This window comes from Microcaecilia unicolor, chromosome 1 (genome assembly GCF_901765095.1).
Source record: "Microcaecilia unicolor chromosome 1, aMicUni1.1, whole genome shotgun sequence".
Taxonomy (NCBI): Eukaryota; Metazoa; Chordata; class Amphibia; order Gymnophiona; family Siphonopidae; genus Microcaecilia; species Microcaecilia unicolor.
In genome coordinates, this window is record NC_044031.1 from 257,681,728 (window position 1) to 257,699,234 (window position 17,507).

General features: G+C 42.8%; 1 protein-coding gene across 3 annotated transcripts in view; it reads right to left on the reverse strand.

Moving 5' to 3' along the window:
• AZI2 (5-azacytidine induced 2) overlaps window positions 1–15,243 on the reverse strand; it is a 100,055-nt gene extending 84,812 nt beyond the window's left edge. The window contains exons 1-2 of one of the 3 annotated variants that reach the window (XM_030205840.1): window positions 14,483–15,243; window positions 12,929–13,030 (exon numbers count right to left, since the gene is read on the reverse strand). The gene's annotated coding sequence lies outside the window, so the exon portion shown is untranslated. The remainder of the gene's footprint in view (window positions 1–12,928; window positions 13,031–14,482) is intronic. The other 2 variants (XM_030205830.1, XM_030205849.1) reach the window with 2 other exon arrangements.
• Window positions 15,244–17,507: the final 2,264 nt, after the last annotated feature.

The following is a 17,507-nucleotide window of genomic DNA, read 5'->3' on the forward strand; positions in this document are numbered from 1 at the left end:
GACTTCCCCAGTATCATTGAATTGTATATAATCCTTAATTTGACTTTCTAATTGGGAGAGATGTGCCATATCCACAAGCAATGTATCATCTAGTCGCCATTGCCTAGTGGTGCAACCCACCCCCGGGAGACTCAATTTCAATAGGACCAGAGCATGATCCGACCAAGTATGGGGTATAATTTGGTGGCTACAAACTTGTTGCGAGATCGAACAATCTCCCAACCAAAAATCTATCCAGGAGGAAGAGTTATGTACTGAGGAGAAGTACGAGTATGCATGCAAAGTAGGGTTAACCTGTTGCCAAAGATCTATTAATTGCTACTGCGCCATGAACACATGCAATCTTTCTATCTCGCTACGCATAATGAACCTCCTGAGCAGAGTTATCTAACTGCAGATGAACTGTGAGGTTAAAATCTCCCCCTACCAGCACAGATCCCTCCCCATGTTTTAACAGCAATTGGTCTAAGTTAGAAAAGTGCTCCCCATGATCCGCATTGGGACCATACACATTCAAAGTGTATACCGTTCCCCCTAACGTGAAGACCACTAGTATAAAGCGCCCCCCCCCCCCCCCCCCATCTTTGACCACTTTCAAAATTTGCCATGGTTGGGAGTTAAGTGCCACCATAACTCCTCAGGTCTTGGTATTATCAGTATTAGTATTACAGCTGCATCCATTCAATGCTACTTTGTTTAACCTGTAGTACTATCCAGCTTATAATTGAAAAAGAAAAACGCCTATATTGCGACCCAAATCGGGAAATAGACGTTTATCTCACAAAAACGAATAAAGCAGTATAATTGAAAGCCGAATTTGGACGTTTTCAACTGCACTCCGTCGCGGATGCGGACAAAGTTGATGGGGGCGTGTCAAAGGCGTGGTGAAGGCGGAACTGGGGCGTGGTTATCGGCCGATCAGAGATAGGCGCCTTTCGCCGATAATGGGAAAAAAATATGCGTTTTTAGCGAGAATTTAGGGCACTTTTCCTGGACCCTGTTTTTCCACAAATAGGGCCCCAAAAAGTGCCCTAAATGACCAGATGACCACTGGAGGGAGTCGGGGATGACCTCCCCTGACTCCCCCAGTGGTCACAAACCCCCTCCTACCACAAAAATATGCCGTTTCACAACTTTTTATGTTCACCCTCAAATGTCATACCCACCTCCCTGGCAGCATTATGCAGGTCACTGGAGCAGTTATTAGGGGGTGCAGTGGACGTCAGGCAGGTAGACCCAGGCCCATCCCCCTCCCCCACCTGTTACACTTGTGCTGGTAAATGGGAGCCCTCCACACCGCCCCCCAAACCCACTGTACCCACATGTAGGTGCCCTCTTCACCCCTTAGGGCTATAGTAATGGTGTAGACTTGTGGGCGGTGGGTTTTGAGGGGGATTTGGGGGGGCTCAACACCCAAGGGAAGGGTGCTATGCACCTGGGAGCTCTTTTACCTTTTTTTTTTTTTTTTTGTAAAAGTGGCCCCTAGGGTGCCCGGTTGGTATCCTGGCCTGTGAGGGGGACCAGTGCACTACGACTCCTGGCCCCTCCCACGAACAAATGCCTTGGATTTATTCGTTTTTGAGCTGGGCGCTTTCATTTTCCATTATCACTGAAAAACAAAAACGCCCAGCTCACAAATTGTCGAATAAAACATGGACGTCTATTTTTTTCGAATATACGGTTCGGTCCGCCCCTTCACGGACCTGTTCTCAGAGATGAACGCCTGCTAATGAGTGGGAAAGCGCGGGGTATAAGTGTTACAAATAAATATAAATAAAGTACAGATGCAGATGCTCATACCTCATAATCCCCTCCCCCTCCTCTAACCCTAAAATAGATGTGTCTTTTCCACTGTAAAATTGAAGTACATATTTATTTTTTAGACAGACCCAAATCAGGACCCTGCCACTCTCCTAGCATATTCCTTTAAAATCACTATCTTGGGGGGGGGGGGGGGGTTCTATGTGGACAAATATCGACTCTCTATAATTGCTATTTGCACGTGTATGTAATCTAGATGTGTAAATGTTACCATTTACATATATAGATATTTCAAAATGTACATCTGTGTATCAAAGGTTTTCTTTGTTTCCATTGCATATATGGAGAAAACTGATTGGTAAAATAGGCCTACAGGTGCCTAAATTTAGGCACTTAGCTGTTTTTGAATTATTGACTTTATATTTCTCAAGTTTATTTTCTGCCAAATGCCCACCTCCTCAAACTATTTTTCTAGTGAGAATCAAAATATATTTGGCCTTCAGGGAATTACCGATGCCAACTTTCAGGCAACATTTAACTCTCAGGTCAGTAAGTCTCGATGTTTGCTAGTATAAAACTCAATAGGTTCCTATTAAACCATGGAATTATGGAAGCTAGCACCTTGAAACTAATAGTACACCCACAAATTACACAGACAAACTCAAAAGACTTTTCTTCTGTTTCCACTATGTAACATGGATATCAAAGTGTGTCAGAATACCGACAGAAGGGGAAAAAAAGCTTTCCATCCTAGCTTCAATTCAGAGACCTCTTTCAATGGCCAAAATGTCCACTGAGCTTTTCTTAAATCTGCATTCATTAGATGGTGGGAATCACTTGGACTCATGCCTCACATTTAAATATTTTATTGTCTAAGAATTCTTTGTCCATGGAGGAAGACATTTGCTTAATATTGGATCGCTCAAGCACTCACTGTACAAAGAGCTGCCACTCTGGGTTCCCAGGTTACAAGCAACTTCAGTCCACGCTTATTTTTAAAGCTGCAGCTTCATTTCCATTTTCAGCTGTAACAATTATATTATCATACAGAATATGTATTTCTTCTATTACTTGATGGAACAATAGAGGATCTCATTATAAACAGTTTGTTTTCCAAACGGGTCCTACTAAACCCAATGCCAGCCCAGTTTTCTGTGGATATCCTGAAAACATTACATGGACTGGAGACTCTGCATATGCCAAATTAATCTTGTGCACATATGAGGATATCCTGAAAATCTAACCAGCAGCAGTGTTCATTGCTGCTTCATAGCTACGTGAATAGTTTAACATGTAATGACGTTCTCATTTCCATACTCTGTAAGCCACATTGAGCCTGCAAAAAGGTGGGAAAACATGGGGTACAAATAAACACCATTACAAGTTAATTAGATAAAACCACAAAAGATGTCAGCTTGAGCTAGATGCAGCTTTGAGTAAATAGGAAAAGTGGTTTTCTACCTAAACAAATAGCTTCTTGATTGGAATGTGTCAATGAAATTTAATTATTGTAATAACATTTAAAACACAGGGCACTGTCCCCGTATCATTATTTGTACTTGTAAAGGTAGCTTTAAAGCAAAGCTCGCAAACTCATGTCTTCAAGGGCAGCAAACAAGTCAGGTTTTCAAAATGTACATATTCATAAAGTACGAGACTGATTTGCATGGATCTCTCTCAAATGCTCATTAGGGATATCCTGAAACCCCCATTGGTTTGAAATCCCTGTTTTAAATAAGTCCTATTTGATGTCCACATCAAGCAGGCTGCCAGCAAGCAATGCTGAAGTACCTTTACAAATACAGAACATATTCGCTCACATCACAATGTTTTATATAGCTAAATAACTAGTCACGCGAGTAGAAATGGGCACACTGCAATGGTAACAAAGGTCCAAAAACAGAGAAAAGCTTCAGAACAAAAAATATTAGCCAGTGCATCACACATGAATGACTCAATCACAATAAATGTGATTTTAAAAGCAGCATGTAATCAGCATAAAAAATACATCCAACAACCCTCTCAAATGCTCATTCAAATCATTTTTTAAAACGTGATAAATATGTACTCGGCAAAAATCAGCTGCCAGAAGCAATTCAAGAGAGGCAGCCAATGGTGGACTTCCCAACAGTAAAGCAGGTAAGTGCCTAAGAGAAAATCGCCCTCATCCACAGAGGATTGCCACTTAAAGTGGTGATTTTACATGGCCCCATTTTTGACCAGCTGGCTGGCAGATGCAATATCAAAGGAGTGGGGCTATACTTCTGAGACTACAGTTCAATTTTGGAAGCAACACCCCAATTAGTTGAAAGGGGGCAGCCATCTGTCCCAATCCTTAGGAGCATCTAGAAGATTAAATTGGCCACTGGAAACATCTGTAAAACGAGTTTCATATCAATGGAAAACAGTAGTGATTGAAAGAGGTTTTGCTCCAGATTCAAAATATTTCACTGGGGGGGGGGGGGGGGGGGGCAAGCGACTTGACATAAATAGAAACATAAATATATTAGATTTGAAGGTAAATGTCATTTTGGGATGTTTTGTGGGCTTCTTCAGTTTTAAAGCAGGAATATGATCACAATTACTGGAATATAAATTCACTACTTGGGATCATGTGATGGGCACCAGTAAATGAGTTCACAGAAAGCTGAGCTCCTGTCAAAGGTTTTGGCCACATTACTGAATACTCCTAGTCTTTTTCTGCTAGAGGATGCACAATAGTAGCTATGCCAATCCAACCCCCCCCCCCCAAAAAAAAAGACACTAGTCCAGTATTCTAAGGGGCCCTTTCACTAAGCAGAAGTAAGCCCACCGCAGGCCAACCCCATGTCTGTCTTGATAGCAGACTATGGACTTTTCTTCCAGGAACTTGTCCAAACTTTTTTTAAACCCAGACATGCTAACTGCTGTTACCACATCCTCCAGCAATGAGTTCCAGAGCTTATTCGTTCAGTGAAAAAAAATATTTCCTCCTATTTATTTTTAAGGTAATGCAATTTGAGTGTCCTCTAGTCTTTGTACTTTTTTGAAAGAGTAAAAAATAAATAAATATCGATTCACTTCTACTCGTTCTACACTACTCAGGATTTTGTAGACCTCAAAAATATCTCCCCAGCTTTTACCACACTCAGAACATGTAAATGGTTTTACTCCTGTGTGTATTCTCTGGTGCATTGTGAGGTTTACCTTCTGACCAAACCTTTTACCACACTCTATAGATGCAAATGGTTTCTTTCCCATGTGGACTGTCTGATGCACTTTGAGATTTACATTACAACCAAAGCTTTTACCACACTTAAAACATGTGAATGGTTTCACTCTATTGTGGATTTTCTTGTGTATTTTGTACGTTTTGCATTTGGACATTTTTTATTTGAAAATGGACCAAAAAATAAAACGTCCAAATCATAAAACGTTTTTCCAAACAGCATTTTCAAAAGGAAAAGATACACTTTTTTTTTTTTTTTTGTAGAACATGACCTTCTTTCCTGTTCTGATTTTGGACGTTTTTACAAAAATGCCCCAGTGTGGCATTTGTCCCTACCTCTGTGCATTTGGAATCTCTTCCCTCCCTCCATCTCCCACAGTCCCACATCTCACTCTGATTCCCCCCTTGGGTAGTTCATCATCTGCCCCACATCCCCATTCCTCCTCCCCCTGCAGGTCCAGATCCCCCCCCCCCCACACACACACTATGAGTCCAGCAACTCTCCTGACCCCCCCCCATTCCCCCTCCCCTTGCAGGTCCAGATTTTTTCTTGCTCCCTCCCCCTGCCAGTCCAGCAACTCTCCTGACCACTCCCCTTGAGTCCATCAACTCTCCTGACCCCCCTCATTCCCCCTCCTCCTGCAGGTCCTCATTTTCTCTTGCTCCCTCCACCTGCCAGTCCCATCAACTCTTCTGTCCCCTCTGCTGCCCCCCCCCAATATAATCCAGCCCCTCTCCCTTCTCCTTCTCCCTCCTCTGGGTCCAGCACCTTTCCTGCTCCCTCTCTGCCCCTTGCAGGTCCAAACACCTCTCCCCCTTCTACCCCCCCCCCCCATAGTGCTCCCAAACACCTCTCCTGCTTCTTCCTCCTGCCCCACCCCCTTCCACAGCGTTTCCAAGCCATCTGCAGCTGGCCCAGGATCTATTCTTCTGCTGAGTCCTGCCCTCCCCAGCTGATGCAACTTCCAGTTTGCTCAGGGACGGGATGTAGCAGAGGAACGGTTCCCGGGCCGGTTGCAGACAGAATGTTTATGACTGATGCAGCCGGCAAGGAAGACAGGTCTGGAAGTGCCACGAGGGGGGGGGGCAGAGGAGAGAGAAGGTCCAAATTTTTAGTTGCTATGGCAACCTGGCACCTAGGGTCTGTCGAGCCCTGTTTTCAGGATATCCCTAATGAATATGCATGAAAGAGATTTTGTCCACTACATCTATTTTATGCAGATCTTTCATGCATATTCATTAGGAATATCCTGAAAACATGGCCTGTTTGCAGTTTTTGAAGACTGAACTTGGACAAGCCTACTTTATATAATAATATACTGTATATCTATCCACCTACCTTTTAAAATGAAACAGAGAAAAATGAAGGTAGATAAAGAACATATGGCATATCCAGTCTGCCCATCCATGCCATCTACTCTCCGTATCACTCCCTTAGAGATCCTACCTACTTGTCCAAAGCTTTTTGAATTCAGATACAGTTTTTGTCTCCACCACTTCCACCAGGAAGCCATTCCAAAAATTCACCACCCCTTCCATGAAGAAGTATTTCCTCAGGTTACTTCTGATCTCCTTTCACCTTCATCCTATGCCCCCTTGTTCTAGAACTTCCTTTCAATTGAAAGAGACTTGCCTCCTATGCATTTATGCCACAAAGGTATTTAAACATCTCTATCATATCTCCTTTCTCCCGTTCTTCTTCCATAGTATACATATTGAGATCTTTAAGTCTGTCTCCATACACGTCATGACAAAGACTACTGAACATTTTAGCAGCCGCTCTCTGGACCAACTCCATCCCGTTTATATGTTTTGAAGGTGAGGTCTCCAGAATTGTACACAATATTCTCAATAAGGTCTCACCAGAGTCTTATACAGGCACATCATCACCTCCTTCTTCCTACTGACCATGCCTCTCACTATGCAATCAAGCATCCTTCTAGCTTTCACCATCACCTTTCTACCTGTTCGGCCACTTTAAGATCATCATATACTATCACACCCAAATCCCGCTCCTTTCATGCATGAAGGTTCTTCACCCCCTAAACCGTACAGTTCGCTCAGGTTTTTACAGCCTAAATACCATAACCCTGCATTTTTTTTTTTTAGCATTAAATCTTAGCTGCCAAATTCTGGTCCATTCTTCAAGGTTTGCTAGGTCCTTCCTGATGTTATCCACACCTTTTTTGCAGACGCACTGAAAAATGGACGTCCAATACACACGTCTACAACAACACCGGCCATTTTTCAGTGCACCTTAGTAAAAGGACTCCTAAAGCTGTTACAAACTTTGGCCACAATCAGTGTTTGCAATGTCTTTTTGATTTTGTCACTATCGTCTATGTTTACTAAGTGAAGCTATGGGCGTGTTAGCGTTTTTAACATGCGTAAATGGTGTACATGTGTTAAATGCTAATGCGCCCTTAGAAATGTATAGGCACGTCTCCCTACATTGATTTCTTTCTTGATCTCAGATATTAGTGATCATTACTGTCTCCATACTGAAAGCCTTAATCCCTACGGTGGTCAGATGCTCAGAGTACCTTTTTGTACCCTGGATGTGACCGAAACAGGCCTAACTTAGGACGTTCATCTTTTTAGGCTTAGATGTTTCTTCCCGTTCAGTAATCACTGTTGGACGTCCCGATTTTGGGCCCTCCCGAGTCCCTCCCTAAACTCACCCACAACAAGCTCCCTTGCTATTTGGATGTAATACAGTGTTGGACGTCCCTTTTCTGCCTTTGAAAATTAGGATTTTGACATTTCAAGCAATGGATGTCCATTTTGAAGCATTCATATGCTTCGAAAATAAGCGCCACGGTGTTCCAAAACTGTACCATATACAACTGCCTATATGTGGTTGGTATGGTGGTAAATTGCTAGCTGCCCCGTTTGCGATATCAATATTTAATCATGAAGGAGTGTAAGCACGGAGTAGCAGGTGCGGCTCTGGCTGCCTTGTTGGGCAGACTGGATGGACCATGCAGGTCTTTATATGCCATCATTTACTGTATAGAAAAACATGAATTTGTCATCATCAATGGGAAATAAGCTCCCCAGGATCACTCAACTACTAACTAGCTCTACTTTATATTTCCACTGTAACTGACCCACACAACAAAACAAACCTGTTTAATATATATTAGCAGGAATCCTAACTTAATTAGTGCCTAAAAAAAGGAAGTGTAGCTAAAAACTGGAAAGGTGGATGAAGAATGAACTTTAAAAATTTGCCCTAGTTTTCATTGTTTGTCTTTTTTTTTTTATCAAGACAGCGTTTTCAGTGGATTCTAAGTTGCATATGATAAAATCGTTATGTTAAAACTAGTATTTTTAATATCATTTTTCTATATAAAGATAAAAATGCTAAAATAAAGAACTGGCAAACAAACAAAAAGAGTAAGGTACAAAAAGAGGCATCTAAGGAGACAAATTTTAAAAACAGTCACTTTTATTCCAAATGCTCAACACTGGTGCTGGTGTAACAGGAAGAATGACTCAACATGGGCTGTGTTTCAGCAATGATGCCTGTGTCAGGAGTCCAATCCTATCAGGGAATTTTTTTAATAATTTAATTCTGAATGTATACCAAACGTGCACCAGTGATCTGAACAGTAGCCATGGGACTCTTGGAGTTGTAGTTCCTGCCCCCCCCCCCCCCCCCCCCCCAAAGGTCTCAGCAGACACAGCACGTGTCTCATTTCAAGCCTGGCAGCTCCAGCTGTGTTTACTCTGGGGAACACCTGAGACTCCTTTCCAGCTGATTTTCTCTTAATATCTGGTGAATTGCTGCCTTCTTCTATCACAGAAAAGTGATTGAGTTAGCCCAAATGTAAAACTTGTCTGTAAGGCTTCACCCACGGCTACCCCAAACTAAAAATTTCCTGAGTGGATTGGACTGCTGACGCATGCATCATCGCTGAAACACGGCTCGTGTCGAGTCATGCTTCCTGTTGCACCAGCAGTAGTGTTGACCATTTGGAACAAGTGTAATTGTTTTTAAGAATTTGTCTCCTCGGATGCTTCTTTTTGTATCTCACTTTTTATTTTGTTTGCCGCACATCCATGAGGATCCTTTTCTCCTATTCTGTGTTTGTTTAAAATAAATAACTAGATCATCATAAAGAACCAGACTACCATTCCAAATCCTTCCATCGTAAATTAAACCCCAATGGGAATTTTTGAAAAACTGGAAATACTGAACAGCTTTTTTTTTTTTAACTTTACTGTTAGCCCTACACAAGAATACTGTTCCTTACACAGTTGTTTTAATTGTCGGTCCTGACTACACTATGGGGTCAATTAAGTAAGGGTGCATAAAACGTGCAGCCATTTTTTTTTTAACTACTGAACAGAAAATCAGCTTTACTAACAATATAGTAAACTGATATACAGAAAGTTAAAACAATGTGTCCTGAAGAGAAAAAGTGTGCTAACTACTGCATATGGTCCTGGTGCCCAGGATCAAGAGTCACAAGTCTGACTCAGTTTTGAAATTTTGCTAAGAAACTAGTTTATAACCTCACAAGAACAGCTTTAACCAGTCTCCCTTGTCTAACATTCAGCTTTCTACCTATTTTAACTGTTACCACAATTTACTGACATAGCCCATAACCCCATTTTATACCCGTTCATTTTTTTAAAGACATTTGTTACAAAATGTATTTCTTCAGAATGTTTGAGCAAAAAATGTTTAAATACATCTATGCATACATTATGCACTTTGGGCCTTGTTTACTAAGCCGTGCTGTAGGCAAGCAAACTTTTTAGTCCGCGCTAACACTACAGACACCTATAGGAATATAATAGGTGTCACTATCAGAGCGCCTAAAGTGCAGCTTAGTAAATAGGGCTCTATATTACTATGCAAACAGAGGGGTCCTTTTACAAAGCTGCGGTAAAGTGGCCTTACCACACCCATACCCTGCTCTTTCCCACAGGCTAAAGCCATTTTTCCCACAGCAGTAAAATGACTGATTTTCTCTTTTTTTTTGTATTAATGGCCATTTGCTAACATCACCATTAGTGCACGGTCATTACAACATATTACCGGCTGAGCACTTACCGATACCCATTTTGTAGGCGATAAGGGCTCACGCAGTAACCCTGCACTAATTGAATAGCACAGAAATGCCCCCGACACACCCCCCTCAACCAAAAAAAAAATTCAAAAATAATCTTTAGCATGCACGGAGCAGATGCTGAGTTGGGAAGTACCATAGGATTTCTAAGCACAACTCGCTTACCACAGCTTTTTTTGTTTTGTTTGTTACATTTGTACCCCGCGCTTTCCCACTCATGGCAGGCTCAATGTGGCTTACATATTGTATACAGGTACTTATTTGTACCTGGGGCAATGGAGGGCTAAGTGACTTGCCCAGAGTCACAAGGAGCTGCCTGTGCCTGAAGTGGGAATTAAACTCAGTTCCTCAGGACCAGAGTCCACCACCCTAACCACTAGGCCACTCCTCCACTCCATAGCTTAGTAAAATGACTCCATAATCATTTCTTCCCACTTTTCTGATTTTTATCATCCTCTGAATTCAAAATTTGGGAAACCTGCATCTCTACACACTTTGTCCCTGAGCATGCTTACTGCACATGGAGTTGTAATTTACACACCTATTTTATAAAATGGGTGCAAAGTATTTGCTAACATTTACACCAGCTCTCTAGCAGGCAAAAGTGTTAGCAACTGTCTGTGCCTTCAATCTAGGGGCCCTGTTTACTAAGGCACATTATCATTTTTAATGCGCCTACAATTAGAATGCGAGCTAACCATGCAGGCACATTGGCTCAAGAAATACGCCAAATCGCAATGCAAACTAGACATCTGCCCTAATAATCTAATAAGATCCGCACCCAAACATTTCAAAACAGACCTCACGAACCACGTAAACTACAAACTTCAGAATGGGCTCTTTCCCAAGGAGAAGGGAAACATCCTACTTACTCCACTACCAAAAGATGCTAAGAAAAGCACAATGGACCTAACCAACTACCGCCCAGTAGCATCTATCCCACTTACAACTAAACTCATGGAAGGCATAGTGACGAAACAACTCACTGAATACCTAAATAAACACTCAATTTTGCACGGCTCTCAATCAGGATTTCGATCAAATCACAGCACCGAAACTGTTTTAGTATCCGCAATGAACTCATTTAAACAAACAATTGCAACTGGTAACAACATACTCCTCCTACAATTCGACATGTCCAGTGCCTTTGACATGGTCAATCATGAAATACTATTACATATACTAGAATACTTTGGAATAGGAGGCACAGTTCTCAAATGGTTCAAAGGATTCCTGACCACAAGATCATACCAAGTAACAACGAACATAGATAGATCACCCCCATGGACACCTGAATGTGGAGTTCCCCAAGGATCCCCCCCTCTCGCCAACCTTATTCAACCTGATGATGATACCTTTAGCCTAACTTCTAGCCAATCAAAACCTCCACCCCCACATATATGCAGATGACGTCACAATCTACATCCCGTTCAAACATGATGTAAGTGAAATCACCAACGAGATCAACCAAAGCCTCCAAATAATGCACACCTGGGCAGATGCATTCCAACTAAAACTAAATGCAGAAAAAACACAATGCCTTGTACTCACATCACAACGTAACACAAAACACTTCTCTACCATAACAACACCATACTGTTCTCTCCCGGTCTCAAAAAACTTAAAAGTTCTTGGAGTCACCATTGATAGAAACCTCACTCTCGATGACCACGTGAAAAACACGAAGAAAAAGATGTTCTACTCCATGTGGAAACTTAGAGTAAAACCTTTCTTCCCGAGATACATCTTCCGGACCCTGGTATAGTCAATGGTAATAAGTCATCTGGACTACTGCAACGCACTATATGCGGGTTGCAAAGAACAGACTATCAAAAAACTACAAACTGCCCAGAATACAGCCGCCAGACTCATATTTGGAAAAACTAAATATGAAAGTGCAAAACCCTTGAGAGAGAAGCTTCACTGGCTCCCACTTAGAGAACGCATTACGTTCAAGATCTGCACGATTGTACACAAAATCATTCACACAGACGCCCCAATCTACATGCTAAACCTTGTAGACTTGACTCCAAGAAACGCCACAAGATCATCCCGCAAATTTCTCGACCTGCACTTCCCCAGTTGTAAAGGACTAAAATACAAGCAGATGCATGCAACCACATTCTCGTACTTGGGCACGCAAGTGTGGAATGCACTGCCTACAGACCTGAGAACAATCGGCGAAACAACTATCTTTCGCAAATCTCTTAAGACATATCTCTTCAGCAAGACATACAATGAGAACTAATAGCCACAATAATCCACCCGACAATCCACTCAATTAAGATAACTCATCTACTATATAGCTACCTAAATCACTCCTCTCCTTCTTCTTTTACCCTCATTTAACCTCTACACAACATTAAATGTATATGTCACCTTGCAATGACAATGTTAACAAAACTATGTAAGCCACATTGAGCCTGCAAATAGGTGGGATAATGTGGGATACAAATGCAATAAATATAAATATATAGGGATATTGTAGGTGCGTACATGGTTAACACACGTTAAAAACACTAACGCGTCTATGACGCAGCTTAGTAAACAGGGCCCCAGATGTGATTTCTGCAGGATTTGTGCTAGTATGAAACAGGCACCCTCCTGCCCTATTAGCCTAGGCACTCTGTAAACATTACACCCAATAAAGTCTGATTTTGGATGGGGTGTCTAGATCAGAAATGGTATGTCCAATAGAAGAAATAAGCTACACAATTTGTAGCAGCCCTATTTTACAAAGACTCACTGAATAAGGAGTCCTTTGTAAAATGTATAAAGGCCATAGAAAAAGTATGCCTAAGTGGAGGCACAGAGAGCAGAACAGCCATAATTTCACTAACCAAAAAAAAAAAGAAAGATATATAAGTACAATTCCCACCTCAATCATTCTTCCAAACCCCAGGTCCAAATAATCAGTTAGGTAACAGTTGTGTGTCTTAGAGCAAGTGAAAGGACATTCTTTTGTAGTATATATGTATTTCTGTTGGAAAATAATACATGTATAATTTAAGGTCCACCAAACCATACTCCTTCAAAACCACATACTAGATGCACACAGATATAATTGCTACTTTTACAGTATGCCTATTTACATTTGTAAATCTTCTAAAATTGCTTTTCAACTGTCTAGAAAGGTGCTTAACTCTTTCTTAATAACTATCTCAACTCTCAAGCCCACTCTAATGTAAAAGTATGGCCATATTTTAGTTTCTATTGCTTCAACTTTTACAATCATTATAATGGTACCTCAGCTTAGTTTCAACATTTGAATTTAACAATCCAATTACATTTGCACAAGACTATAATCACATACTCACAGTAAGAATTATACAGATCAGATCTATTACACATAAGACAGCACTGCAGATTAAAAGTTAATAAACCGTCTTCTACTATTCATGTGAATTACTGACTTAGTTTAGTTTCATTGTAACTTGCATGTATTGAGAGACTTTTTCTCAAGGAATCCCGCAGAACTGGCTCTGCTATCAGTAAGAACAAGGGTCACGATTACAAGTTGCTAAGGCAGGACCAACAAGTAAACTCTGGGAAGCTTGTTTCTCTCTTCACTGAGAAACGTCATACTTTCCAAGTTTTTACAAATGTTGAGTATCTATCAATGACCTTTAAGTGGCACACTTACAGCATACCAATTAAAATTTAGCCTCCCAAATATATTGGTTGGGAAATCTTTTGACAGTTTCCTAACCTCAGGAACAGCCATGTTCGGGAATGTCATAAATGCCTCACATGACATAACATATGATCAACTCTGACTTAATTACAGTGAATTCTTCCTAGTTTTCATAAATGTAAGCAATGTTCGGAGATTAGTATATTAATGGGTGAGTGTTTAAGTTTATAGGTATCATTTCTCAGTCATTCTTTTCAGGATTCGATCACTTCAGCTTATGGAAGGTTGGTTCAGCACAGGATACAGATAAGGAAAGAGCACATGACAACAGGAGCCCAGAAGAGAAAAAAAAAACACTCAAATTAAGGGCTAGTATATAGGCTATTTAAAAATAAATAATAATCTGTTCTGGGACAGACTGCAGACAAGGAATCTTCTGGACAGGAGACAGACTGTGAGACAGACAGTCACGTTAACCCAGACACAATAATACCAGTGAGAAAGAAACTAGAGAGAGACATACTGGCACAGTACACTGCAAGCCAGACACGAGTAAAAAAAATAAACTGCAAAAGAGACACACAATATAACCAGAGAGACACTGCAAGTGCAAGCCAGAGATCACGCTCTCAGACACAAAGAGAGATACCAGCAGCCAGGCACTACACCATAATAATGAAGAGGAGAAACGAGGCAGAGAGACGCACCGAGAGGTGGAGACAGACACAGACAAGGGGGTCAGGTGAGGACAACGGGTAAAGCAGGGACAAGAAAACTCGGCCCTTCTGCAGTTCTCACCCCACGATCTTGCAGACCCTGTCTCTGATCCTCTCTCCTATTCCACGTCTTTCCGCGGTTCCGGGTTTCGATATGCTGGGCTCTCCCTCCACCTCTTCGTCTTTCTCTCGTCTCATCGGAGATTCTCGAGTGGAGGAGGGAGCGTCTTCTACTCCTGCTAAAAACGATGTCCACAGTCGTCCACCGACCCCCGATCTTCCATCCTTCTTGAAGCACGCGAGCAGCACAGACCGATCGGCCGCAAGTTACTTCAACAAGCCGGACACCGAGCAGAGGAACACCGAGCTAGGGTGAGGGGGGATTCCTGAACGCAGCGTCACTAATCTACATACAAGCTCCTCCCCACCCAGAGGAGGAGCAAGGTAGAACGCTGGCGCTGCATGCGGAGACCGGAGACGGAGAGGAATACTAGGCGGCCATCTTTGATATGGTCAGGGCGCTTGATAATCGCATAATGCCCTTTCTCCTTCTCCTTAGTCTGAAGAGGTAGCTTCGGGTGAATGTAGAAGGCTGTTCAGCTCAGCTCAAGGAGGTTTATCCAACGTCCTTGGTTCAGCTATTGAGTCGCTGCGCGCGCGCCTGCACAACACTGACATAGCTTTGGAATTACGGCTATGCTTGAGAATTTAGACCTCCATATCCACAGATGTAGGGCGTAAAAACAGGATTAGTCTGTCTAAATGGCATGAACAGTTCAACTTTCAGTTACAGGGTTGCCAATTGCCTGACCTTCGGGTTTAGCCTCTCCCCTCCCCCAGGTTACAGGATGAGAAAAACCAGCCAACACAGGTGCAGCCCCTGTGGGCTTTTTATTTTAACTGTGGTGCTGGCGGTGGCAGCGGCGGCAGCGACGGTACTAGTTTGTTAGGGTACAAACTAGAGAATGAGATGGGGACAAACTTTGTCCATGTGTCATTGTCCAAAAGCTTGAGATCCTTAAACAGGCAGTTCCAATTAGGTGGAACAGCATCTTTAAAATGCTAGTATCAATATGTAAAGAAGTAAAAACTTAACACATCTTACACAACTGGCAACTGAATTCAATAGTAACAAACTGCAGAAGCTGCTTTTGGATTTAAATGAAGCACTATTAAATGACATCAGGTGTCTTGTCTGCCTTTGATGTGGCAACAAAAGGCTTGGTTGCTGATCAGATTCCTTCCATCTGTAATGTCCTTCCATCATCTGCTGAGTTGTTCAAGCATCTTACTGTAACTGCAACAGATTCATCCATTGTTGCTGACCTCAAGGAGTATTTCCAACATTTAATTGACACTTATTTTCCTGTTCATCCACTACACAGTGTTGGTTCTCTTTTACACCCACATCTGAAGGCAATCCAATTATCTTCCCAGATGATGTAAAAACACAGGCAGAACGAATCTTTGAGAAGGTTGTACCCAGTTTTAGGTAGGTGGGGCCACGGGGGCCTGGGCCTCCCAAATTTATTCTGGGTCCCTGGTTGGTGGGTTCCCCATCCCCTGCCAGCTGAAGACTTTGTGCAGTGCTGGTCTGTGGCGCCGCCGCATTGCCTGCCCTGCTCTCTCTTCCCCTCATGTTGGGTACGCTCCTTTTAGAGAAATTGAGCATGCTCAGTTTCACTAAAAGGAGCGTGCCAGACGTAAGGGGAAGAGACAGCAGGGCAGGCAATGCGGCGGCGCTGCCGGACACCAGCGCTGGACAGTCTTCAGCTGGCGGGGGGTTAGGGACCCCACCAGCCAAGGTATTTCCGGCGGTGGTACTTCAGTTGGCAGGGGTTGGGAACCCCCACCAGCCAAGATACAGTGGCGGCGCAGGGCGTGTCGGGGTGGCAACAAAAATGTGCCCCCACATCTTGGGCTCTGGCCCTCTCACCTCGAGGGCTGGCTACACCCCTGGTTGTAGCAAAATCAGATTGAAATGGAAGGCTCAAGTCCATCAGGATCCTCCACAGTCCACATTCCCAGAAAGTGTCATATCTGTGGAAGAGCCCTCTCCAAAACAATGAAAATGGATGAGTGACTTTTATGGAACAATGCCTTCTTGAAGGGTATTGGTAATGGATTGGACAGTTATTTGTGTTCGAGTGATGCAGACAACAATGTTTTGATTTTTTGGAAAAACAAGCAAAATTGCTGGCCAAAAACAGGCAAATTTTTCACAGGGGATCCTGTACATTCCTGCTACCAGCACATCTTCTGAGAGGACATTTTCTATTGCAGAAAGGACTGTGGAGAGGAGAGCTAGACTCAGCGCTGAGATTGTTGATTACTCAGTCATCCAAGTGCAGGCAAACCCAAACCCCCTGGTACTGTAGATGTTCAGCCACCACCAGCATCATTTTGGAAAACATGCATGGTACTGTAGCCAGGTCAAAAGGCAAGGCTTGAAACTGAAAATGCTGCCCCAGCACATAGAAGTGCAGATAACTCCTTTGATGATCCATGATAGGGATAAGGAGATAAGCCTCTGTTAGGTCTAGGGATGTCAAAAACTCTTCTGGCCACACCAATGCGATGACCAAGTGCAGAGTGTTATGATTCTGCCGGTTTGGCTGAGGGGGAGGGGGGACGTCTCTTCTGATTGGCTGCCAGGGGTTGTGCTGACGTCAGGGGATAGTACTTTAGCCTTCAGCTGAAGAGTTTCTCTGCTTTTGCGTTACTTATTTGGTGGTAACAGGAAAGCCTGATAGGTTTCTCTCAGAACGTGCTCTAGGTTCTGACAGGGATCTGTGTTGATTTAGAGTATTCTTTTCCTTCCCTCTGGGTTAGCTGCTGCTGTGTGTGTGTGAGTGTGCATATCTCTGTAATCAGGGTCAGCTGCTCGTTTGTTTAGTGGGGGCTGGGCATTGCTCAGCCTCCGGGGCTCTGGGCTGAGTGAGAGCGAATGATTTCTCTTCCCAGTGTCCCGGCCTGCTGGCTCAGTGAGTTTAACCCTTTGTGTACTGTGTGTATTGTATTCCTGCCTCTGCCAGTGTGTTTGTTTGGATGGGCCCCACTCCCTCTCCGAGGGGAAGCGTTCTCTCTGATTGTTTGTTATTTATGGC